At 42.1% G+C, this 25,456-nt stretch overlaps 1 protein-coding gene across 9 annotated transcripts in view; it reads left to right on the top strand.

Annotated features, from left to right (window-relative positions):
• The first annotated feature begins 1,976 nt into the window (after positions 1–1,976).
• Positions 1,977–25,456, top strand: part of LOC124134935 (probable peptide/nitrate transporter At3g43790) — a 53,192-nt gene continuing 29,712 nt past the window's right edge. Inside the window, exons 1-2 of one of the 9 annotated variants that reach the window (XM_048396036.1) lie at positions 1,977–2,083; positions 14,958–15,025. The gene's annotated coding sequence lies outside the window, so the exon portion shown is untranslated. Of the gene's footprint in view, positions 2,084–7,750; positions 7,897–13,505; positions 13,525–14,957; positions 15,026–21,122; positions 21,181–21,446; positions 21,797–22,452; positions 22,639–22,885; positions 23,091–23,233; positions 23,371–23,592; positions 23,924–25,456 lie in introns of those variants that run through there. The other 8 variants (XM_048396037.1, XM_048396038.1, XM_048396039.1 and 5 more) reach the window with 8 other exon arrangements.

Raw genomic sequence — 25,456 nt, 5'->3', positions numbered from 1 at the left:
ACTCCTCGACCTCATAGGGCGGTCGGGTAGCCTAGTGGTTAAAGCGTTCGCTCGTCACGCCGAAGACCCGGGTTCGATTCCCGACATGGGTACAATGTGTGAAGCCCATTTCTGGTGTCCCCCGCCGTGATATTGCTGGAATATTGCTTAAAGTGGGGTAAAACCATACTCATTCACTCACTCCTCGACCTCATAACCTTACACTAGGGCTGGGACGGGTACCTCGGGTCGGATGGGTACTGAGGAGGTTAGTATTATTATTATACATCATTTAATGACAAAAAGTATCTAAAACTCTATGTTTAAACTACAAGTCACCAATGTTCGCAGTTCTTCCTGACTACTACGCCCATTCCTTCGGACTTTTATGTGTTTGAAAAAAACAACAACTTCAGTCAACTTCAGTGTATACACCAGATCGTTTCATATATATATATATATATATATATATATATATATATATATCTAAACACATTTTACCAGAGCTACGGTCAAACTTTTCCCAATCGGACAGTTTGTACCTACCTCTTGAGACCTACAGCGGGTACCCGCGGGTACCCGGGTAGTAAATTTGGTTTCGTCCCAGCCCTACCTTAAACCCGTGAAGATCCGGGTTAGAATAGGTCTTCAGCAACCCATGTAAGAGGCGACGGGCGGTCGGGAAGCCTAGTGGTTAAAGCGTTCGCTCGTCACGCCGAAGACCCGGGTTCGATTCCCGACATGGGTACAATGTGTGAAGCCCATTTCTGGTGTCCCCCGCCGTGATATTGCTGGAATATTGCTAAAGGCGGCGTAAAATCAAACTCACTCACTCACGTGAGAGGCGACTAAAGGGGTCGGGTGGTCAGACTCGCTGACTTGGTTGATGCCTGTCATCGTATCCCAATTGCGGAAATCGATGCTCGTGATATCAATCACTGGACTGTCTGATCGATTCGATTATTTACAGACCCCCGTTATATGGCTGGAATATCGATGAGTGCGCGTTAAACAACATGAAACTGAAACCACACTAAAACATATTACACCAGCTTAAATATAGTTAACTCAGTAGTCAGACAGCTACCGATACACACAGAATGAATGCGTTATCGTTTGTGATATGGGGTAGACGGGTGCAATATCCGTATATAAAAATAATAATAATCACTTACCTGTACAAAACCTCGTTATTATCTCGGTCACAGGTACATGCACATATATTATACATACATAATTATGCAGACATATTTTACTGACGACACACAATATGTAAGGACAAAATTGATCCAACTTCGATGTCTTGAAGATTTATGGATAGACTCAGTGATTAAATTGTTTAACCAGATTTGTACGTGCGACACAGCAGCACTCTCAACCAGACGAACGTCTAGCATCATTCCTCATCAACATACCTCCCTTCCGTCACATTTACTATCCCATAGAACATTACTTACCGCTACCCTGGCGAAATTGAATGCGCCGCCATCTTGAATGGAATCTTTAACATTTAACAGCCCACCCCCGAAAACACACACACACACACGCACAGAGAGAGAGAGAGAGAGAGAGAGAGAGAGAGAGAGAGAGAGAGAGAGAGAGAGAGAGAGACGCACACTCTTAAAGTTATGAATTCCGAATGCTTCTTAGGACCTATTACATGCTTTAACAGGTAGTTTATAAGTACCAATAAGTTTCAAATAAACAGAGCTATTACTTATCGCCGTGCGACCTCTACAATACCATAAATACGTATGACAACAGTCATTAAGCATCATCGCGACTTCACTATCAAGGAAGTACGTTCCATTTTAGAGACGCGTTTTTAATTATTAATTTCCCCTGGTGGTCCAGAATATAATAAGAATACACATATCCTTAGCTGTACTATCGCTTCTGTGTAACCAAGGCTTCAGTCCAAATCATCGTTCGCCCGAGAATCGTTTTGTTGAGCTGAGCGTTGCTAGGCAACAAAGCTTTCATTCGGGCAATCTCAAGGGAGCCTACTAACGTCGAAGCTGAAGAAGACATGCGCATCAACCGATGTATTCCGAATGAAGACTCGTCGGATTCGGTCGTGTTTGGATCACAGCTGAGAATGGAGGTAAGTGGCCTCATACTCGTCACACAACAATGCACCCAGTGCACAAACAGTCCACTTTTCAAATGTATCGATCTCTTTTACAGATCATACGCTTCACCTCAATACAAAATATTCTTTCGCCTGCACGTTGTTGCATAAATTTATCATTGGGAACGCAAGGATCCTTGACGTGTACATATTTTTAGCACGGATGTATTCCTATCTGTAAGATCTCGCAGGCCCTCGCGAGGCTATACAGCGTTTTACAGCACACCCGTTTCGTGAATGAAAACAATGACAGCTTGCAAACACGTTCATTAATCGAGGCGAAAATCGATCGAACCCCTGTGTGTGTGTGTGTGTGTGTGTGTGTGTGTGTGTTGTATATGTTTCTATTAAAATAATCATATTGCAACCGAATTCACAGCTTATTCGCGAGTGCTCAAGCGTACATTCTGTATATCAATGTGGCGCGTTCGATGTTGCGAGACGCTAGCTTTAGTGATTGAAGTCAACTGATTTCACATACGATGGAGATGGTAAGATGTTTTTTAATGAAAATCCAGAATTAGAAGTGCAATTAAATCAAATTAAATGTTGAGAAATTGTTGGTGGGGGTTATGCTATATGTATGCATAAGGTTCAATTTTCGTCAAATTTATTTTTAAAGGTTTAGCTATTTATTATTTTCTGCTTTCGTGTATTTGGATTATCTCTTTGAGCCGTATTTTTTATTTAATGCCGCACTCAGTGGTATTCCAGCGATATGACAACGGTCTGTAAAAAATCGAGTCTGAACCAGACAATCCAGTGGTTGATATCATGAGCATCGATCCACGCCGTCAGGGTACTTAACATGCAATCATTGAAGTCAGCGACACAACACAACACAACATATTAACACTTAGTGACATGCCTTAATTCCAGCTTCAGAAATTAGCAGAATACGACCTTGGCAAAGGCGTTCTTGGGTGTTACTGAAATGACCGAGTGGTTGACCCGAAGTAACACAAGAGTGAAATTGTAATCAATATTTCCATTCGTGACCAACGCGTGTTATTCAGGGACAAGCCGAATAGCGACTCGTGCTCAGGCAATGTCTCCGATTCAAGAGACCTCGGCATATTTGTTTGCAGATCTAGGGTTAATATATTATCTAATCAGTGAAAAAAGGGGTGTATTTTGATTAACGTCATTTATCAATTTTACGCTCAACAAAACCGAGCGGATGGACGAGCATTTGGAACACACTCCTGTTATCCTAGTCTATCCTGTATGCGTACAAGCGCGCATCAAGCTCCATCCCAGCGCGTGACGCCTTCGTTACTCTCCCGGTCATTCGTGACCAACTCGTGTTATTCCGGAACAAGCCGAATAGCGATCTTCTTGCAGGTCACGGAAAGGGGCGAGTGGTGACGAATGTCTCCCGGTATCACTGCACACTCGGGCGCAGTGACGACAAAGCATTATACACATGTACTGCCACAAGCTAATTTGCATATCAAGCTACAGGACTTTTCCCTCATTTGTAAACAAACTCTCCCATTCTGAAATAGAGCAGTCGGATGTTATCAGTGGGAACAACTACACAATTTTCATGTAGGGCATCCAGATCAGGCATGACAGCTGGCTGGGACAGATTGTTTTTATTCCGTTTCCTCTTTTCAAGTTCTACCAGTGACAACATCACGGACTGTTTTAACCCACTCTGAAGTACATTCAACAGGTTCTTCTTACCCTTGGGCCCGTTTATTGGCATATGCTTCGACAGCATCCATAATGATTTTAAAGTTGTGATCCCAATTGGTATGAGGCTGCTCACGATATTTAGTCCATATTTGAATTTTATTTGTTTTTGTCAATACTAGAGAATTAACCTGTGATTATATGATCTACAGGTGGGTAGCAGTATGATGAGCCTTGCCAGCCAGAAATGGTGGAGGTTAAATCATGAGTTGCTAAGTCCACGTTCTGAAACACCCATCTCATTAAAATCAGATCTTAGTTATCGCTACCGCTAAACTAAGATCTGAAAACATCCCATTAGGGGTCACGTCAGAACGACCTTTCATCCGACCAATCAGAGCGTCGCTTACCAGATCATGAAAGTGACAGTCGGAATGTGATTTCTAATCATACAACCTCGAAAACTTTAACACGGGGTATTCCGAACGATAGTTACGGGTTTAACGACTGAATCCATACAATCTAGACCATCTCTGAGCCATTCCAGAATGTTCTTTTGTTCAGGTTTCAAATTTGTAATCGAGAATTTGTCAAAATATGTTACGAAGCGTAGTCGCCAATTTTTAATTAGTGCCGTAAAGCACGATAAAGCTGCCTTCTGATTGGTCATTCCATTGGTCAGTCAAAGTTCGCGCGAGGTCGGTCTGACGTGAACCGTAATGGGATGTCCTCAGATCTTTGCTTAACGGTAGCGAGAACTAAGATCTGATTTTAATGAGATTGCTGAAACACATTCCTATAATTGAACAACCTGGATGAAATGGTGTTCGTTTAAGAAAATAAAGTTTTTAGTGGTTCCTGAAATTTGAAATATTGTAGGACATTTTGGGTAACTGATTTTTGTCTGAGAATGTTACTTAAATTTAAGGCATAATTCCCTGCTAATTTCTAACACATAAATATGACCGAATCTCATTAAAATCAGATTTTAGTTCTCGCTATCGCTAAACAAACGGCAGCGAGAACCTAGATCTAATTTTAATGAGATTGCAATATGACCGTATCGCCAGTGATCTCATGGGCTTCCTTGTCTGCACGTGGAACCATACAAACTTGTAAAGGACGGATTAATACGCAAATGAAAATAGTCTTTAACGTCTTAGCATATGTTCTCAATGAAAGTGAAGACTTTTAAAAACGAAACCGGTGAGAAACATTTTGTAATTAGATGAACGGTCTGTGAACGATGTGACAAATCACCACACACTGCAGGCCTGCGTCAGACGTACTAGTTTGACCGCAAGGAACTCTGGGTAGGAGAATGGTATCTTTGCAGCTGCCACCAGTGTGCAAGAGGCCATTATAAAAGTCTTGAACGTCTTCCTTCAAACCCCAAATGTGACATATAGGGACAATTTTATGCTTGGAAAAATATATGCATGAAAGCCAAGATAGTGAATCAGGAAAAGGGTTTATGACTTTCTTAATGTTTCGTTTTTTTGTTTAATCATATTGGTTCGATCCATATAATAAACATATTTCCTGGTTCGATATTGCAGACTTCAAAGCACCAACTTGCATTCTCACTTAACTAATTGCGCGATAGCGGAAAGTGCATAGAATTTCATAAATGGCCAAACTAACAAGCCAACAATTAAAATGGTGGAGAGTGTTCGTGTCACGACAGCCATCAGTTGTTTGTAAACATGACGGTGAAGAGATTGCCAGTTCAACTCCATACATGGTTGTAGGTGGCCAGAACAGTAGGGCGATGTGACGAGTAGCCGGTGAAGAGAGCTCCGCAAGCAGCCTATCGCTGCATGGAGTTATTAAGTCGAAGGCTGTGCCGCTCGGCTATTTAAAGCGTAGTGCAATGATCAGACACACACACCACAGGACACTGCCCCCACTGCAAACAACCCGAAACCACAGAACACGCACTCATCCACTGCACCCACTACCAAACACACAGAACCACACTACAAACCAACCTCAATCTAAATAAGGTTCCTACTCTAGTTGAAATACTAAACCCTCAAAATAAACTAGAAAACTTCAAGGCCCTAGGCGTATTCCTAATCAAAACAGACCTAATTAAGCGCATCTAAAAACTAATTAATCTACCAATCCAAAATCCAATAAACATACAAACACCCACCTCACCCGGCTCCCTTAGTTCCCTCCTCCACCCACCTCGGCATTTATTCCAAATTTAAACATTTCAAAAAATCAATATAAGCAACCCCTAAAAATCCCCTCTTGGGTTGCACACACCACTTTCACCCTTCTCGGAATACACTAAATGGTCCGGCCAGGCCCGTGTGCGAAATACGCTGCAGTCGGAAAGCGCACGTTAAATCTTCTATATCAGTCAGTCAGTCAGTCAGTCAGTCAGATCAGACATCTCCACAAATTATCTATTCACAGACTTAACTGATGTACTTTAAAAGAGGTCACTTTGTACTCGTAAACTGAGGCCACATTTCCGCATAACGTTCGTGTGATGTACTTTAAAAGAGACGAACAAAACAGTCGTTGAAAGAGGTCACTTTGTACTCGTAAACTGAGGCCACATTTCCTCATAACGTTCCTGGTGCGTATGCTTTTCAAACTGGGCAGGGCTGGGTGGAATTCGTCGTGTAGAGTTGCGTCCCTTGATCCTTAAGAAACCTATGATCGTGGGTTCGAATCCAACATTCGCCCTGCTTACGTGTCTGTTTATTTGCGTAATATTCGTGCAATGGGTTTCGCAACGGTGGCAGACGTCTGAAACCTGAATCTCTTTTGGTGCTTCTGTCACGTGAAGCTGACGCCTCGTTATGTACTGAAATACAGTTTTAAAAGCAGCGGCAAATTTTAAACCTAACTCACTCAACGTACGGGAGACGATTATTTACAGGTTCACGTGATAAAGATAGGATAGACGTTGTGGATCTTTCCTTTCTTTAAATGTTGGCAAGGGTGGCCCTGCCATGTGGAGTTGGGTTCGAATCTTCACGATGGTTATTGTGGCAGCGCCATGCCCGTGCACGAGGTAGGCGGGTCTCTTTGGACTTTCCTCTGACAATAACCTTGTAAATCTCACTCCAACTAGAATAGATGGGCACGACTTGACGTCACTGACAGCATAGTTTTATCACTTCCACAATGTCGCGTATCGTCAGAAGTTCACTTGTCTGAAAGCCAACGAGATTGCATTTAAAAATAACAGTTTCTACATAAATATCCATGCGGAGGGGGCCTAGAGGTTACAGCGGTCGCTCGTCACGCCGAAGATTCGGGTTCGAATCCCCAAGGTTTTAATCTTATTGATTATGTTTGGCTTTCAGCACCCTGAATTATACCTCGAATGTGTATAGTAGCAATAAGATGTCCATGGTTTCAACAAAGTGGTAATGGTCTACGGTGTAACAAGAGAGTGGCGATGTATAATTCCCGTAATCTGCAGGCCCCGTCACTTGGGATGACTACATATGGGCGCTGTCCTGAAGCAGTAGCACACCCAACTCAGCTTGAGAAGTTATGTTTTACAGAGACCCGTGAAGATCCAGGTTAGAAGAGGTCTTCAACAACCCATGCTTGCCCTAAGAGGCGACTTGTTTGCATGTCATCGTATCCCAATTGCGTTGATCGATGCTCATGATGTCACGGGATTGTCTGGTCCAGATTCGATAATTAACAGATCGCCGTCATACAGCTAGAATATTGACACTGTCTACGTGCGTACGTGCGTGTCCCCCCCCCCCCCCCCCCCCCTTAACATCAACATGACAACATCCGGGACATCATTTAAACTTTCATTAATGAAATCCATACATAAAGTTCATGAGAAGAGGTCGGTTGCCATGGTTGTGGCGTGTATTTAAAAAAAATCCCTCCGTAATGAGGCGCCTACGCGATGAAAGTCCCCATTAATGTTGGAATGTAACTGTAAAGCGTCAAGTCACATCCGATATAGGTGAACGGATGCTGCACTCAGCAACATATTGTCCATCTATATGACGGCTGTATGAAAGTATGATGGCGGCCTGGGCCAGACACTGTGATTAACATGACGACAAAGATCCCCTACGTCGGAGTATGATCACACTTTGTGGTAGCCTCTTTGTGAGCATGCGAAGAGGATAGTTTGGATATAACAGTACGCTGTGAGTATTGAGTGAGTGAGTGGTATGGAACTAGAAAACATGATGGTGCTGCATATTGGAGAACAGGGTGACCCCTGCAGAGATTTGTGATGACACTATACTGATGTAGTTCCTGCCCACCATAATTGCTTGGTTGTTTTAAAATGAAATACGAGCTTTTGGTGATTATATACTGAACGGCAATAGAAACGTCACCATTGATAGATATATGAGAAACCTTATTTGTCCAAACACTGTAAACATACATTGAGACCTATCAAAATGATGAAACTTGGCAAAATTGATAAGCAAGGTTGAAGTTAAAGTGTCAATGTTCTTAAAGTGAAACACAACACTAGTCTCTGAGAAAATGGCATCACAAGTCAGTATCTCGTGTGTCCGCCACGTGCATTGATGACTGCCGTGCAACGTCGATACATGGAATGGATGAGGCCATAGGCACTTGAGCCCACACTCTGAGGAACGCCTGACGCAGTTCAGCTACAGTTGTCGGCCTTGGTCGGACGTCATTCAGCCGTCTTTGAATCTCGAGCCACAGGTGCTCAAGGGATTTAAATCGGGACTGAGGGCAGGCCACTGCGTGGTTCTGATGCCATTCTGCTGGAGGAAGTCTCTTGTTGCCCTCGCAGTTAGGGCACGAGCGTTATCATGCTGAAACTCGTGGTTGCGGCGACGTGCCAAATGAGGTATGCTGTGACACCTTTGCCTCTCCGTGGACCGATGTTCTGGAAGACCACAAGGCCGACCCTCTGTGCAAGACCAATTCCACCCCAAACCATGATGCTCGGACCACCCCTCGAGTCTTTCTCAACAACACAACGTTTCCCACGGCGTCGCCAGACTCTCAATGCCATCTGCTGTTGAGATACAGCAACGGCTCTCGTCTGAGAAGAGGACTCTTCTCCACCGCTGGGGGCGCCAATGATGGTGGTGTGTTGCCCACTGAAGACGGCCCCGGCGATGACGTGGTGTCAGAATGGGTCCTCGGTGTGGCCTGTGACACAGGAGGTGTCTGCTCGTCAATCGTCGACGCACGGTGTCCGCACCAATGTGTTGCTGGTGTGTCCCCATGGTCTGTCGAGCAGTTTCCGCAGCAGTAACAAAGCGATCTTGAAGATGCTGTCGCAAAATCTGACGATCCTGACGTCGGGTGGTGACCCTTGGTCTTCCACTACGTGGTCGGTCATTTAGTAACGTTGCTGGTGGTCTGGTACCGTTGCTGGAGCCTGTATATGGTCCTTACGTTGACTTGAAAAGCATTGGCTACTTGTCGGGCGGTTTGTCCAGCTTGCAATCGTCCAGAGCTTGGAGTCGCTGATTTCTTGTCAATCTTGGCATGTGGTAGCAGTTCAATAACGAATGAATGTTATCCGATCTGGGTGGATTTTTATAGGGCAAGAAATGGGGGAAGGACAAGCTAATATTAATTTTAGAAACTTTGACAAATATTACCCAAATTTTTAAACAACTTTTCATGCAATGCTTCTTGGGGTGACGTTTCTTTTGCGGTTCAGTATATGTCCAGTGTGAAGGAAAGGCCGCGCTTTAAGACAGTCCGAGACTTGCAACATTCCGAAATTTTGAAGATTTCCAGCCTTACAACATTCCTAGACTTACACTATCTTGAACCTTTCAACATTTCCAGACTTACAACATTCCGAGATTTACAACATTCCGAGCCTTACAACATTTCCAGCCTCAGCACATTCCTAGACTCACAACATTCCGAGCCTTACAGCTTTCCGAGCCTCACAACATTTCGAGCCTTACAACATTCCGAGCCTCACAACATTCCGAGCCTTACAACATTCCGAGGCTTACAACATTACCAGCCTTACAACATTCCGAGCCTTACAACATTTTCCAGCCTTACAACATTTCCAGCCTTACAACATTCCGAGCCTCACAACATTCCGAGCCTTACAACATTCCGAGCCTCACACCATTCCGAGCCTAACAACATTCCGAGCCTTACAACATTCCGAGCCTCACAACATTTCCAGCCTTACAACATTCCGAGCCTCACACCATTCCGAGCCTTACAACATTCCGAGCAATACAACATTTCCAGCCTTACAACATTCCGAGCCTCACAACATTCCGAGCCTTACACTATTCCGAGCCTTACAACATTCCGAAACTTACACCATTCCGAGCCTAACAACATTCCGAGCCTTACAACATTTCCAGCCCCAGAACATTTCCAGCCTTACAACATTCCGATTCTTACAACATTTTCCAGCCTTACATCATTCCGAGCCTCACAACATTCGGAGCCTTACAACATTCCGAAACTTACAACATTCCGAGCCTATAAACCAATAAACAAAATATTTCATTAACATGTTTGTGATTCCTATATTCAGTAAACTATACAAAACCTTAACAACGGGGTACATTGTGGATAAAAGTCATTGTCAAAAGTTCAAGTGAAACATCAACTGTCACAAGTAAAATCGGATCTTTCGGGCTTGTTCACTTGATCGGGTGGTCAGGCTCGCTGACTTTGTTTATGCATGTCATCGTATCCCAGTTACTTAATCGATGCTCATGATGTCAATGACTGGAGTTTCTGGTCCAGACTCAGTTATTTACAGACCGCCGTCATACAGATGGAATATTTGTGAGTGCGACGTTAAAAACCAAAGAAACAAACAAAACGTAGCGATACAATATATATGTAAAATGTCGGGCAAACGAAAGGTTTAGACCTATGTTTAATTGTGGCTAAAATGGAACATACAAGAAGTGATTACTCGAGGGTGATGTGTGTGGTACGGGTATCATAGTTGTGTTTCGGACCTTATTTTTGCAGTGTTTCGTCAACTGTTTTCATCCTAGTAACGTTTTGATAACATTTATATTTGGTCAAATACAATTTTGAAGTGTATACTTTCAATTACCTGTCAGAGTAGGATATGTGAGAGGGTTAAAATGTATTTAAAGTCACGTCGGCAGTATATCAGCCATACTGTAAGTAGAAAAAGTGGTAGCACTTATGTTACATACCTAAAATAACCTGTAACCTATCACATCAAGTACTGTTCAAAGGTTTTCATGACTGTTGTCTCTAACTGTTGTCAGTTCACATGGGGTATACATTGTTTAAAAATATCGTACATCGTACCGCGAAATATGCTTCGTGTCGTTACAGCTATATTTTGGGACACAAAATTCCTAATTCTTTGCACTACCCGTGAAGATCAGGTATGGAATAGGTCTTCACCAACCCATGCTTGCCATAATAGGCGATTATGCTTGTCGTAAGAGGCGACTTCCGGGATCGGGTGGTCAGGATCGCAGACTAGGTTGATGTATGGTAGATTGGTAGATCGATGTGTGTGGTACGGGTATCATAGTTGTGTTTTGGACCTTATTTTTGCAGTGTTTCGTCAACTGTTTTTATCCTAGTAACGTTTTGATAACGTTTATTGATCCAGACTCGATTATTTACAGACCGCCGTCATACAGATGGAAAATCGGTGAGTGCGGCGTTATACAACAAACAAACAAACACATTCTCCACTATCACTTATACCGCACATACTTTCTCTCGCGCATGGGCGTGATTTGATTGGACAGTTTGTTTGACAGGGATCAATGCGAAGCTGTTACGGATCCAGGGTATTTATCTTAATATAATGCTGATAATATTATGGCACCCTCGATAATCGAGGATGCGGAATACTGTTGACTGCGCGAACAACAACATTCATTTACTCACATATGTCTTGTGGGGATTCTTGTCCTTATTATTCTGGCAAGACGACCTAAAGCAGTTCAGTCATCCAGCTCTGTGACTGATTGTGTTTCGTTTACCCCGCAGGCATAGATCGTTGTTCATGCTATCAACCACTTGTCCTTGCCTACTCTCGCTTATTTAAAAGCCACCGTGGTATAACTTGAATCTGGCTGACAAACGTATGAAACAAAATATTCTGATAGGTCAATCAGAGGGTTCAAATCACAATAATCACCTTAAAACGGTTGATTTGACGCCGCATCACCACGGAAGCTAATAATAATAATAGAATAGTACTTCTTTCTCAATCAATGTCGGAAGTTTTAGTGACAACGGTACTTGAAAGTTGGCGCTCTTCTATTTGTGGCGTCATAATAATGTCTAGCGGTGTAGATGCGCGTTCGGTTGGGCTCCATATTCCCTTTAGAGCGATTACGTCAACAGATAATCTTTTAACCCTGCTTCATTTGAAACACAGTATGTTAAGCTCCTGTCTAAGCAAACAAAACCCACACGTAACAAATATACTAGAATGAATGAGCGACCGAGGAACTCCCCTCTATGTTATCTGAGATACAAGGCTATCATATAACGGATAGTGTTCCCAGCTTCAGCTTCTTTATATTTTCTCGGGCTAGTCTGTACTAGGTGAAGCAGCTATATATCACAGTAATAATACTTCCGGCTTTAAGTATATCACTTCCTGTATCCCGTCTGTTGTGATCTCACATCACGCACAATCAGCAAGATTGATAATTCCGAGACTTACAGCATTCCTTCACGATGGACAGATACTCCTTATTCTGGGTTTTGAGTAGGGTAGTTCATACATTACCCACAGAAATAACATTCCGATATTTGCACTTGTATATGTTGCACATTCTCGTTGCGAGACCGCCTCCGTGGTCTAGTGGTAAAGGGCGGAAGGTCTGGGATTCGATCCCCGGCCGCGTCATACCAAAAACCCTTAAAGCATGGTACTTGTTGTTACCCTGCCTAAAACCAGTACTGATTGGCTCAGAGTATGAAAAGTGTGTCTATGTGGAGTATTCATGTTAAACTGCGGCATGGTATCTCAGTGAGCTAGCAGTATTACATCGGCAGTATTAAACAAGCAGTTAAACCCAACTCACTCACTCACTCAATCTCTGACTCACTAACTCACTATTATGCCCGGTTGAATCATTATATCATAATGGTATATAAATCCCTCAAACAATATAAAGCATAAGATGTAGGATATCGGTGATGCCACGTGGTCCACGGTTACATAGTTTGCGGTCACGTGACACACATTCATTTGAACACGTTCTATCTTTGCCGCCGGTCGTGCACTGAGCGTACACCATATGTTAACCTATGCTCGCCTTCCTTGATCTGAACTTGTAGAATCATCATGGCATCTGTCAGCTTTTGATAATTGGGATAAATGCCCATTTAAAAAAATCAAAGGCACGGTTGGGGTGCACAATGGCGAACGTTATCCAAGAGTGTGTTTGTCAGTGAATGCTGTTTATCGCAGCCTAAAATACTCGAATCTGGGCCACAAGAAAACAGTGGTTGATATTATGAACGACCGCTGACAGAATTCCTCCCTGATTTTAGTTTCACCACAGTGGCTCAGTTTAATGAATCTAATTTATTCCATTAAAAGAATGATCTTACTTGGAGTGTCCGGGAATATATAATTCTGTGAGTGATTGTTTATTGTATTGCCACCGAGGCGAATCCGAGTCAAACGAGGCGACCATTACGCCGGGAACTAACATCTGGTGATAACAACGGGTGACCTAGATCGTGTGTTATCGGACGACGATCGTAGATTGTAGTTTCCGGGAACAGAACAGAATATTGCCGACCGCGTTGTAAAACACTCACGCAAAGATGTACGTATTCATTGACATATTTGAGATTGATTCCGAAGCAGTGCAGAGTTGTGGCACTTAGTCGTGCCAGAATCTGCTGACCGCGGGTTCACATCCCAGATTTGCCCTCATTATGTTTCTAGCTTCAGGAACATTGGGAACATTGAGAGGGAGGAGGAAAACATTATCGATAATATTGGATACTAATCTTTTCAAAAATAATATCAGGAAAAAAAGATAATTTTCATCATTATTTTGCCTTTTACGCCCAGTGGTCTATCACACGTTCGGAAACGGGACATTGACCACGTGGTTCTCTCGACTTCAAACAGTTTTATGGTAACATGGGAAAGACATTTCCAAATTTGACTCATCAGTGGCAAAAATGGTGTCTGATGAAATTGACTTGCCTTTGCGTGTGTTTGTGACGGGTGCAACGTATTGGGCAGGATACGCTCACCTTTTCGCAAATCACCTGGTATCGACACTATTTGTTAGTGATTCAGAAATACATGTTTATGTTCATGATATATATGTGACTGGGATATATTTGTTAGTATATCATGAATTCTTCTTCTCCTGGTCTGTCTACTTCTTGTCCTCCTGCTTCTAAATCTAGATCGCTGTGCAGAGTTGCGTCCCTTGGGCACGCCAGAAACCTATGATTGTGGGTTCGAATCCCGGTTCGCCCCAATTATGTTTCTAGGTTTGTCAGCACCATACCCGTGCTCGTGGGTTTCACCGAAGTGGTAAACGTCTGAGACCTGCATCACTTCGGACTTTCCTCCCACATTAAGCTGACACGCCGTGATATAACTGGAATACTGTTAAAAGCGGCGTTAAACCCAACTCACTTACTCACTCACTCTAATTCTAGATCTGCTTCTTCTGCTTTGCTCTTCCTTCTTTTGCTCCTTCTTCCTCTACTCCTTCTTTTCCTCTTCCTTCTTTTTGTCCTGTTTCTGTCCCTTCTTACTTGATTTTCTCCTTCAAATTTGTATTCTGTTCATTCTTCTTTATATACCTGCCCAAAGGGTTTTATTTCCTTTTACTTCAGATCGAAGTTTATATCTCATCCTGCTGAGCATACAGTAACGTATCTTCCAAACATGCCATCATTTCCCACCTATATCTGGTGGTGTAGAAATTACATTGAGATCATGCCGTAAACCTTGTTACCCGAGGTTTTATGAACACGGCGGATTAACCCGAGTAGATCCGAGTGCCTGGGAAATATATCGCTCTCCAGCAACCCAAATCTTTCATATCGATAAAATCATCCATCATCGACGCTAAACTCGCCATTCTTGTCACGAACTATGGCCTACTCCATGTATTTAGATGTTCGACTTCGAAGCTACCAGCCTGTCAGGGTGTGATTAAATCTGACCCGCACAACGCCTTGGGTTGCCTCGACAGCACAGATAATGTTTTATTGCGTTTCTCTTTCACAGGCAATGAATGCCAAGTCATCTGTACATGGGAGACGCACGTCACACATCTAGAAGGCCAGGTTCCCACGGTAAGGTGTCTATATGTATTCACCTGATATTTAAATCAGGTCTTTGGACCCTGTTCCTTGTGACAAAGGTGAATATAGTTAAATACTTTTTTTTGTTTTACGATGGTCACTGTCGCGACATACATACATCCGACCCAGGAGCGAGGCGTAAAACTACAAACACGTACTCAATCACGACGAGAGTATTCAAGAACTTCCGAGATGCGATACTGAGAAATGTAAGGAATTGAACCTCTGGTTTTTTTTCTGAGCTGAACACAACTTTTTTTCAAGACCTGTCTTACAAAGTATGAGTGTGTGTGTGTGTGTGTGCGTGTGTGTGTGTGTGTGTGTGTGTGCGTGTGTGCTTGTGTGTGTGTGTGTGTGTATGTGTGAAATGTCTTACAAAGTAGACACAATTTACAGACAAAAACTCCCTTATTTTACTTTAATAGCGACGTTTCGGTTGCGATCCTTATGTCAAACAAGGCTGAATAATGAGTGAGTGAATGAGTATGGTTTTACCCCACTTTAAGCAATATTCCAGCAATATCACGGCGGGGGACACCAGAAATGGGCTTCACACATTGTACCCATGTCGGGAATCGAACCCGGGTCTTCGGCGTGACGAGCGAACGCTTTAACCACTGGGCTACCCGACCGCCCCCTGAATAATGAACATGGCACAGAATATACATGTATATGGTAGGTGGAGGATAACAGTGACAACAATTGCATACAAGAGAGATTAACATGAGTAGGTTACATAATAACAACAGAAGGATAATACTGTAACATGATGGACAGAGGACACCTGATGAGGAAGTAAATAATCCGAAAGCCAATTAAACAGAAGTAAGAATACATAGGTCGAGTGATTTTTGCGTTTGGGATGAAATACGTGTGCTGGTAGAACAAATTCTAAGTCTGACTAACTTTCAACTATGGGGCATAACAAGGTGAACTAGTCAATGTAGTTCATTGTTTGAGTAGTTCATTGCTTGTGTATTTGGTCTGTTGAGGCCGTTTGTATATTAGTGACAGCTAGTTGAACGTGATAGGGGTCCAAATGGACACAGAAATGGAAAAGAACGAGTACCGAGAAGTTTTTGACATTAGAAAAAAGTACTCCCCAAGAACACGAGTCAAAACGTCAATCCACAGAACGGCACATTTCTACTTCTCCGGCACTAAAGAAATTCAAGCCTTCCAAGATCAGAGAAGACAGCTATGACCACTGTATTCTGGGATGCAAAAAAGGTGTGATACTTGTTCATAACTTACAAAGTCAAAAGACGATAACCAGTGCCTACTATACTTATTTGGTTCATCGCCTGAGAGATTCTATCAAAGAAAAGCGGCTAGGAATGCTGACTGCTGGAGTTCTACTATCTCATGACAATGCCTCTCGCGTCTCTAAAATTGCAAAGGCTGCTGTGCGACAAAGTGGGTTCGAAGAGCTTACTCGCCCCCTATACTCGCCAGACAGAGACCCAAGTGATTTCCTCCTGTTTCCTGAACTGAAAGAATACCTTCGTGGAAAGCGCTGTTACGACAACGATTACCTCAAAGCTGCCGTGAATGGGTTTTTCATGGTGTACAATCAGACTTCAAGTACTTCGGACAACGAATCCCTCAGTTATATATTTTGATTTTACATATGTCTTGCATTTAAAACTATACCCAAGATACAGTTAAATGTGTTCAATCATACTGTATGATACTGTATGTCCCGATGTGTTTTATATAGCATCTGAAATATTTCTGATATATAGAGGAAATATGCGTGAATCATTGCGCAACAAGTTGACAATTCTTTTAGGTATGCCCGTTTGGCGTTAAACGGAACACAGTCGCAAAAATGGCCACGAGAGGAGCACGAGTCGCTATTCGGCTTGTCCCGGAATAACACGAGTTGGTCACGAATGTCCAACCACGACAACGACTAACAACAACAACCTAGTACTGAGAAGGACCCGGATACCCACAGGACTACCAGGAACTATATGGTTACACTACAAGTCACTAATGTTTGCATTTCTTTCTGACTATGCACAAAGACTTTCATATGTTTGAATAAAGATAAAACTTCAGTCAACGTCAGTGTATGCATGACCAGATCGATTCATACGTGTATCTAAATACATTTTGTCCAGGGCTACAGTCAAACTATTCCCAATCGGACATTTTGTACCTATCTCTTGAGACCAACAGTGGGTACCCGGGTAGGGTCGGGTAATAGGTGGGTGGGTACCCGGGTAGTAAATTTGGACTCGTCCCAGCCCTAATAGAAGAATTATATAAATACACATCTGATCGCAATTCAAAGAATTTCTCAGTGAATATGACATTGTAGGTTTATGTGAAACTTTTGTCAAGAAACAAATCGATATCTGAAATCAAAGAAATATGTGATGAGCTTTACATGCCTTTCACTGATGAATAAGTCATAATTTAAAAATAATGAATCTCCAGGGCCACAAAGTGAGTTTATGAAATCAACAATACATTATATTGACACCAATTTAAAAAAAATGTTCAACATAATCCTTTACTCGTTAGTTTTTTGCAGAGGTGTGGGGAAAGAGAATAACCTTCCCAAATTCAAGGGAGGTAATAAGTATGAACCAGATAATTACAGGTGAATATCATTCTTTATGTAAGGTATTGACTTCCGTTCTAGACAGACGTCCCTAGTCCTGGTGTGACAATAACAATATCTCAAGTAACACACAAGCAGGTTTTGGACCAGGATACTCCACCATAGTCCAAATAGTTACTCTTCCCGCTACTGTACAGAAATACGCCAACAAGACTAAGGGTAGATTTTACTGCATCTTTACTGACTGTTCGAAGACTTTCGACAGGGTAAACCACAACATTCTTTAAAAAATGTTTAAATCGAGTAGGAATAAATGGGAACTTTCTACGATTCTAGCATCGATGTACTCTAAGTTATCGTCATGTGTTCGAATGAAGGATGGTCTTTCTGATTATTTCACCTGAAATGTCGGCATCCATCATGAATGTGTTTTGAGCCCAAAACTTTTTATTATCTTTTTAGATGAACTCACAGTGATGTTGGAAAGAAATGCAGGTCAAGTCTTATGTATTAGTCCTGGGATACTACATTTACCTGCATTATTACACGCAGACGAAGTGTCATCTGTTGCGGACAGTTCTTGAAAATGTCTGTGTAACCGCTGGAATGAAAGGAAATCTAAATTCGACGAGGTTGAATATTGAAAAGCTCCGAAAAATGTTATTTCAAAGGGAAAAAAATTGAAGTTGTGAATTTTTATAAATATTTAGGAACCGTTTTCACCCCCGTCGTGGAGTAAGGCCTTCAGTGGCCTAACAGCTCAAGCAAACAAATCAATCAGATTCAACCACTTCTATCAAAAGGAAAATGGATGCCTATCATTTCAAGATGCCTTTAAATATTAGACAGTGTTGTCGTTCCGATCTAGTGCTACGGAGCTGAAGTACATCGTACAACAAATTAATTAATAATGGAAACGGTAATTTCGTCTCTCTAAGAGTGAGTGAGTGAGTTGGGTTTAACGCCGCTTTAAACAGTATTCCAGTTATATCACGGCGTGTCAGCTTAATGTGGGAGGAAAGCCCGAAGTGATGCAGGTCTCAGACGTTTACAACTCCGGTGAAGCCCACGAGCACGGGTATGGTGCTGACAAACCTAGAAACATAATCGGGGCGAACCGGGATTCGAACCCACAATCATAGGTTTCTGGCGTGCCCAAGGGACGCAACTCTGCACAGCGAATCGCGGCGCCTTAGACGACTGGGTCAACCGTGCCCCCCGTTTCTCTAAGAAAACACCCTATCATGTGGTACTTGGGAAGTGTGGAAGTCTCTCCCAGTCTATCTATATGACAAGAGCAGTAAAATATTGGTCTTCATCTTGACACTCACAGATTACCTCGTCAAGCCTTCTTAATGCTAAAATCCCTTGATGTGGTGGGAGGGGGACATGGGCTTCAGCAATTAAAAACATTTTGTTCAGCTTAGTTTTTGACTGGTCTGGTTACAACAAGAAATAGGCGATATAACATTATTCCTAAATGAATTTCAGCAAAGAGTATCAGATAGCCTGTATCAAAACTGGCATTCTTCAATAGAACTATCTTGGAAATGTAATTACTATGTACAGTACAAATCTATGTTGAATACGGACCGTTATTTAACAAATGACATTCCATATTATATTAAGATATTTATTTCAAACTTTAGATGAAATAATTTCCGTTTAAATGTTTCGGAACCCGAGAATACCTTGGGTCGTTTTGCGGTGTATTCGCGATTTTAACAAACAAATCAAGCCTCGGGCTGGATCCAGCGAGAGGGAAATCAGCGAGTGCTCGGACCAATGAGAGTCTTGATTGCACACACGGCATTTTATCCCGGCCAACATGTACATGGCACAACCTTGTGGCACGGCCATTAGTCTTACAGCTTGCGAACCATGTTATTTCTCCTCCGTCCAACCCTATCTGTAACGCAAAAGCACCAAATGAAGCAAGTCTAGATATTCCTCAGGTCCTGAATCTCCCACCTCTCTTGGGCGCCCATTCGATTTATATAGTTATTTGTTTCTTTCAAAATTATGTATCTTCAGAGACGCAGCGTTAGTCCAGGTAGCCATATACTCTACACATTGCTTCAACACTAGGCAACGGTAGGCTTCGCTCAAAATTCATGCATGGAGTTTGATTCAATTGAATCATGGTCTCCGTCCATTACCTGGCTTAATATAGACTCACCGATGACGTCATAATGGTCAGCAAAGCATTGTGATGAACGCTTAATCTCACCCTTTGGAAGCAATATCTCTTGATAAAACCAGTTCTGGGTGACAAATATTAAGCCCCCAAACCATAGTTGCTTTGCAACTTAATAATAAAAAAACATTATTACCGTAAATAACTCTGGTAAACACGATTATGATCATGACTGCAGTGAATACGACATTCTACCATACATTTGGATATTACTCGATTCTGATTGGTCAATCAGAGGTTTTCAAATTACAATAAACCCCTTCCGATTGAAACCACCGATTTTGCGTTACAATTCTCTATATGACGTCATAAGTTACGAAACATTGCTCATCTTGTTTAGAGGTGCCCTCTTCATGGTAATGTACGAAGTTGCTGTGCCACATGCTTCAATCCCTGTCATTATCGAGCGAAGTACTACGATGTAGCGATATGCCTGATTTGAATAGACGCCTGCCTTGACTTACTTACTTACTTACTTTGGAGATTTAACGTGCGCTTTCCGACTGATGCGTATTTCGCACACGGGCCCGGCCAGGCCATTTAATGTGTTGCCTGCCTTGAATAGACACCTGCCTTAAGTAGACGCCTGCCTTGAGTTGACGCCTGCCTTGAATAAGCGCCTGCCTTGTATAGGTGCCTGCCTTGAATGTAGACGCCTGCCTTGAATGTAGACACCTGCCTTGAGTTGACGCCCGCCTTGAATAGGTGCCTGCCTTGAATGTAGACGCCTGCCTTGAATGTAGACACCTTCCCTTAGGAGACGCCTGCCTTGAATGTATACGCCTGCCTTGAATAGACACCTGCCTTGAATGTAGACACCTGCCTTAAGTAGACGCCTGCCTTGAATGTATACGCCTGCCTTGAATAGACACCTGCCTTAAGTAGACGCCTGCCTTGAATGTAGACGCCTGCCTTGAATAGACACTTGCTTTGAGTTGACGCCTGCCTTGAATAGACGCCTGTCTTGAATAGACGCCTGCCTTGAATAGACGCTTGCCTTGAATAAACGCCTGCCTTGAACATACTCGCGAAATAAATAAAAGCCTTCCTCGAAAACGCCTGCCAGTTCAAATCTCTAAATATAGATATTTCTTTAGTTACTCATTAAAGTGATATTTGAATGAATGTAGCCACACGCGTGTTATTTAAGTTATACGTCTTCTTCAGCGTTTACCGTAATTAAAAAAAATAGACACCCGCTTTGAATAGACGCCTGCCGTATGACCTCTTTTAACGAAATATCAATAGAAATCCGAGAGGCTATTCAATGAACTACGGTACGTACGTGTGTGTATCGTGTTGCATGTTATATCGCTGTCCTGGTACAGAGTGTGAAGCCATGGAGTGATGGAGCATGGGACGACACGGAGCTGGTCGGTAAGCATCACACTGATCCACATGTTCATGACGTTTTATCGTGTTTTACTGTGTCCACAGGAAACACATTCAATGTTTTATAGTTGAAAGCACGGATACCGTAAAAAGAGGAATTGTTTATGGTGTTTGTGAGTTTGACAAGTGTGTTATGGTGGCTTTAACTGCCTGCTACATCATGGTTTTATTACTGTCAAATTGGATGGGATTGAATTCAGTTTAATTGTATAATGGCTACGGTTAGGTTTAACATGCCCCATTAAAAATGTGTCATGTTAATATGCTGCACCAGCTCGGATGCTGTAAAATGGAAACAGAAGCATGCACGAAGGGCCGACTCCCATGCTAAAATGTGGTTACTTGTTAACAGGATAGGTGTCTACGATTCAGCGCACGTTCGTAATGTGTTATATAAATCGCTCGCTACATGAATATTGCGTTATTGTAGCGTGCTATTGTACCGAATGTCAGACATTTCTATACACGGGGCATGGATATGCACGATCGTTGGATTCGGATTTGAACACATGCAAAATCCATCTTCTGGAACGTGGCAAAGTAGAAGAGGGGGGATCAGTCAGTTTACGTGGGGGAGGAGTTATTGACCATCTCGTGGAAGGTAAGACCTATACGATTTGTTTGTTTGTTTGTTGTTTAATGCCGCACTCACTAGTATCACAGCAATATTCCAGCTATATGACGGCGGTCTGTAAATAACTGAGTCTGGACCAGACAGTCCAGTGATTGACATCATGAGCATCGATCCACGCAATTGGGATACGATGACATGTATGAGCCAAGTCAGCAAGCCTGACCACCCGATTCCCCGTTAGTCGCCTCTTACGACAAAAAGCATAGTCGCCTTTTACGACAAGCATGGGTTGCTGAAGACCTATACGAACTTAGGGATGCAGGTTTGGGACAAACTCCAGAATGCCTGTATCAAAGAAAAACTTAGGGCGGAGTACAAATATAGACTTTTAAAAATCTGGAGTTCAGAGCTGAACGTCAAAACCACAAACACTTATGCTGACTCGTCTTTTCGTTTTCTTTCGGAGTTGTTGACGAAACAATAAATGGAGGGTATTGACACCCTCACACGAAGAATCATGTAAGCTGATGATGAGCTTAAAACGACGATGCGCTTAAAACGCCTTCGTCACTCAAAAAACGTTAGTAATACATCGCATGTCTGCTCTAGCAATTGTCAATCCAAAAAAATATATCAAATGATTGAATGAGTGAGTGAGTTGGGTTTAATACCCGAGCACAGGTATGGTGCCCGTGAACTTCTGCGGAAAAACTGTCGCCATGCCACAGCCACAGTGAACCAGTTCATGGACGACTGGGCGACACATGTCGCCTCCTGTTGTGAAGCAATAGCCTGTTGCTATTTTCTGCATGACCGACAGTCACCTGCTTAGTACCGTCTATGCTGTTCTAGACTGAAGGGAAGATAAGGTAGACTACATGGAGAATCACCCGTGAAGATCCGGGGTAGAATAGGTCTTCAGCAACCCATACTGGCGGTAAAAGGCGGCTAACGAGATCGGGTGGTCAGGCTTGCTGTCTTAGTTGATGCATGTCATCGTATCCCAATTGCATGGATCGATGCTTATGATGTCAGTCACTGTATTGTCTTGTCCAGACTCGATAATTTACAGACCGCGGTCATATAGCTGGAATATTGCTGAGTGCGGCGTTAAACGGCAAACAAACAAATCTGGAGAATCAGAGCAGACGATTCAATATTATCTTCTACGGGGTAGCCAGGCCTGCGGAGGGCGAAACAAGTGATGACGGAGAATGAAGTGCGTGAGATCATTAAGGATAAGTCACCGATGACTTATCGAGATTGGTCAGGGAAAAAACCTCAAACTTATGATAACGAAAGCCGGAGAAGAAAATAACAGGTTTGTTCTGCTCCATGACAAACTGATTATTGATGATCAAGTTTTCACACATCACATCACATCAACAAGGATTGTGTTACACAGTCAGAACGGCGACGGGATTCTCGATCTGCACGTGCAGAATGTCAACACTGAATCACGTGACACCACATTGGAATATGGCCGGGCTCACAACAGCGATATTGACAACGATGCTGACACTGTATCTGTGAATGATGACGAGAGTGGCTGCTAACGTATTAAACATTTTTTATGTCGAGGAACATGAGTGGCTTAAGGAGTAAGCTGGATAATGCTGAACTAATTTATTTCTGGTCAGAGTCAGAGTTTGATATTTAAAAAAAAAAAATTAAGTTTGGAGAAACTGTGAGAAATACATTATGCAGCGGTGTTATTATGTTATTGCGTTTAAGTTAATTATAGAGAAAGAAAACCTCGAGTCGGTTTGGCTGTATGTGTTCGTTCTGAATTCGAACGCTATATCAAGTATGTTTGTTTGGATTACACTGATATTATATTGGTAGTTTTTGAGAAACATTTGTTCAGTTCATTCTATGATAATTACATATTTGTATTCACATATATTCATTGTATTGTCTACTCCGTGGTAACAGATGTTACACCACTGCAAGGTATAGAGTATCTCAGGACCCAATCCGACCCGAGTTACCCGTCCCGACCCTACTTTGAGGACATGGACTATGTGTCTGATTCCTATGACACTCCCAGACGAAGCCGTGATGATATGTAATGAATATGACAAGGAACTCCTAGATTCGTGTTCAACCCGTAACATTCACATGTTGAATGGGAGATGTCCAGTTGATACTGAGGTAGATTTATTGTATTGAAGGAGACGGTGCAAGTGTGGTTGATGCATGGTTGTGTTCAAGTGGCTTGTTTAACTGAGATATCGACTTTACTGTACGTACACGGCGCGGTTCTGACCATTTTCGAATCGTTGTATCATTGCAAGTAAGTGCAGGCCATAGTTCAACGGTAGTTCAACGTAGCGCTGCACTGTAAAACCATACCGTAATATTTTACGGTAAAAGGTTGGCAACCGTGCTGACGCGCATTTACCGTAGTACTACAGTATATACCGTAGTACTTTTATACTGTACTTTTTACAGTAAATGACCGTCAGCACGGTTGCCAACCTTTTACCGTATTAAAACCATTCTTCTACCATTACTACAGTAATTTACTGCTGAATAGTGAATGTACAAAATCACTTGAACAACAGATTTGTCAGAAAACAAGTTTTATTCAGTTAACTGACTGGGTATTTATATGATCAGTAAACAAATACCTTCTGCAATTTGTGAAATAAAGTGAGTGAGTCATTGATTAAATAGACTAATAATAACAACTCAGAACTGCAATCCTGCACAAGAAAGTATTTTCTCCTTAACATTACCAGTTACTTTATGACATGAAACAGATGATAAATATAAGTATGTTAACTTAACATGGCTTGATGTACTCGAAGTGATCTACATGCCCAGTTTACAGGAACTAAAAGTGATGTACACACTCAGTTTACAGGTACCATAAGTGATGTACAAAATCAGTTTACAGGTATTCAAAGTGATGTACAAAATCAGTTTACAGGAACTAAAAGTGATGTACACACTCAGTTTACAGGTACCATAAGTGATGTACAAAATCAGTTTACAGGTACCATAAGTGATGTACAAAATCAGTTTACAGGTACTCAAAGTGATGTACAAAATCAGTTTACAGGTACCATAAGTGATGTACAAAATCAGTTTACAGGTACCATAAGTGATGTACAAAATCAGTTTACAGGTACTCAAAGTGATGTACAAAATCAGTTTACAGGTACTCAAAGTGATGTACACACTCAGTTTACAGGTACCATAAGTGATGTACAAAATCAGTTTACAGGTACCATAAGTGATGTACACACTCAGTTTACAGGTACTCAAAGGGATGTACAAAATCAGTTTACAGGTACCATAAGTGATGTACAAAATCAGTTTACAGGAACTAAAAGTGATGTACACACTCAGTTTACAGGTACCATAAGTGATGTACAAAATCAGTTTACAGGTACCATAAGTGATGTACAAAATCAGTTTACAGGTACCATAAGTGATGTACAAAATCAGTTTACAGGTACCATAAGTGATGTACAAAATCAGTTTACAGGTACTCAAAGTGATGTACAAAATCAGTTTACAGGAACTAAAAGTGATGTACACACTCAGTTTACAGGTACCATAAGTGATGTACAAAATCAGTTTACAGGTACTCAAAGTGATGTACAAAATCAGTTTACAGGTACTCAAAGTGATGTACACACTCAGTTTACAGGTACTCAAAGTGATGTACAAAATCAG

This window comes from Haliotis rufescens, unplaced genomic scaffold, assembly GCF_023055435.1.
Source record: "Haliotis rufescens isolate VD_foot unplaced genomic scaffold, xgHalRufe1.0.p SCAF_15, whole genome shotgun sequence".
NCBI lineage: Eukaryota > Metazoa > Mollusca > Gastropoda > Lepetellida > Haliotidae > Haliotis > Haliotis rufescens.
Note: the sequence above shows the minus strand (reverse complement) of the source record. Positions and strands in the feature narration are given on the sequence as shown.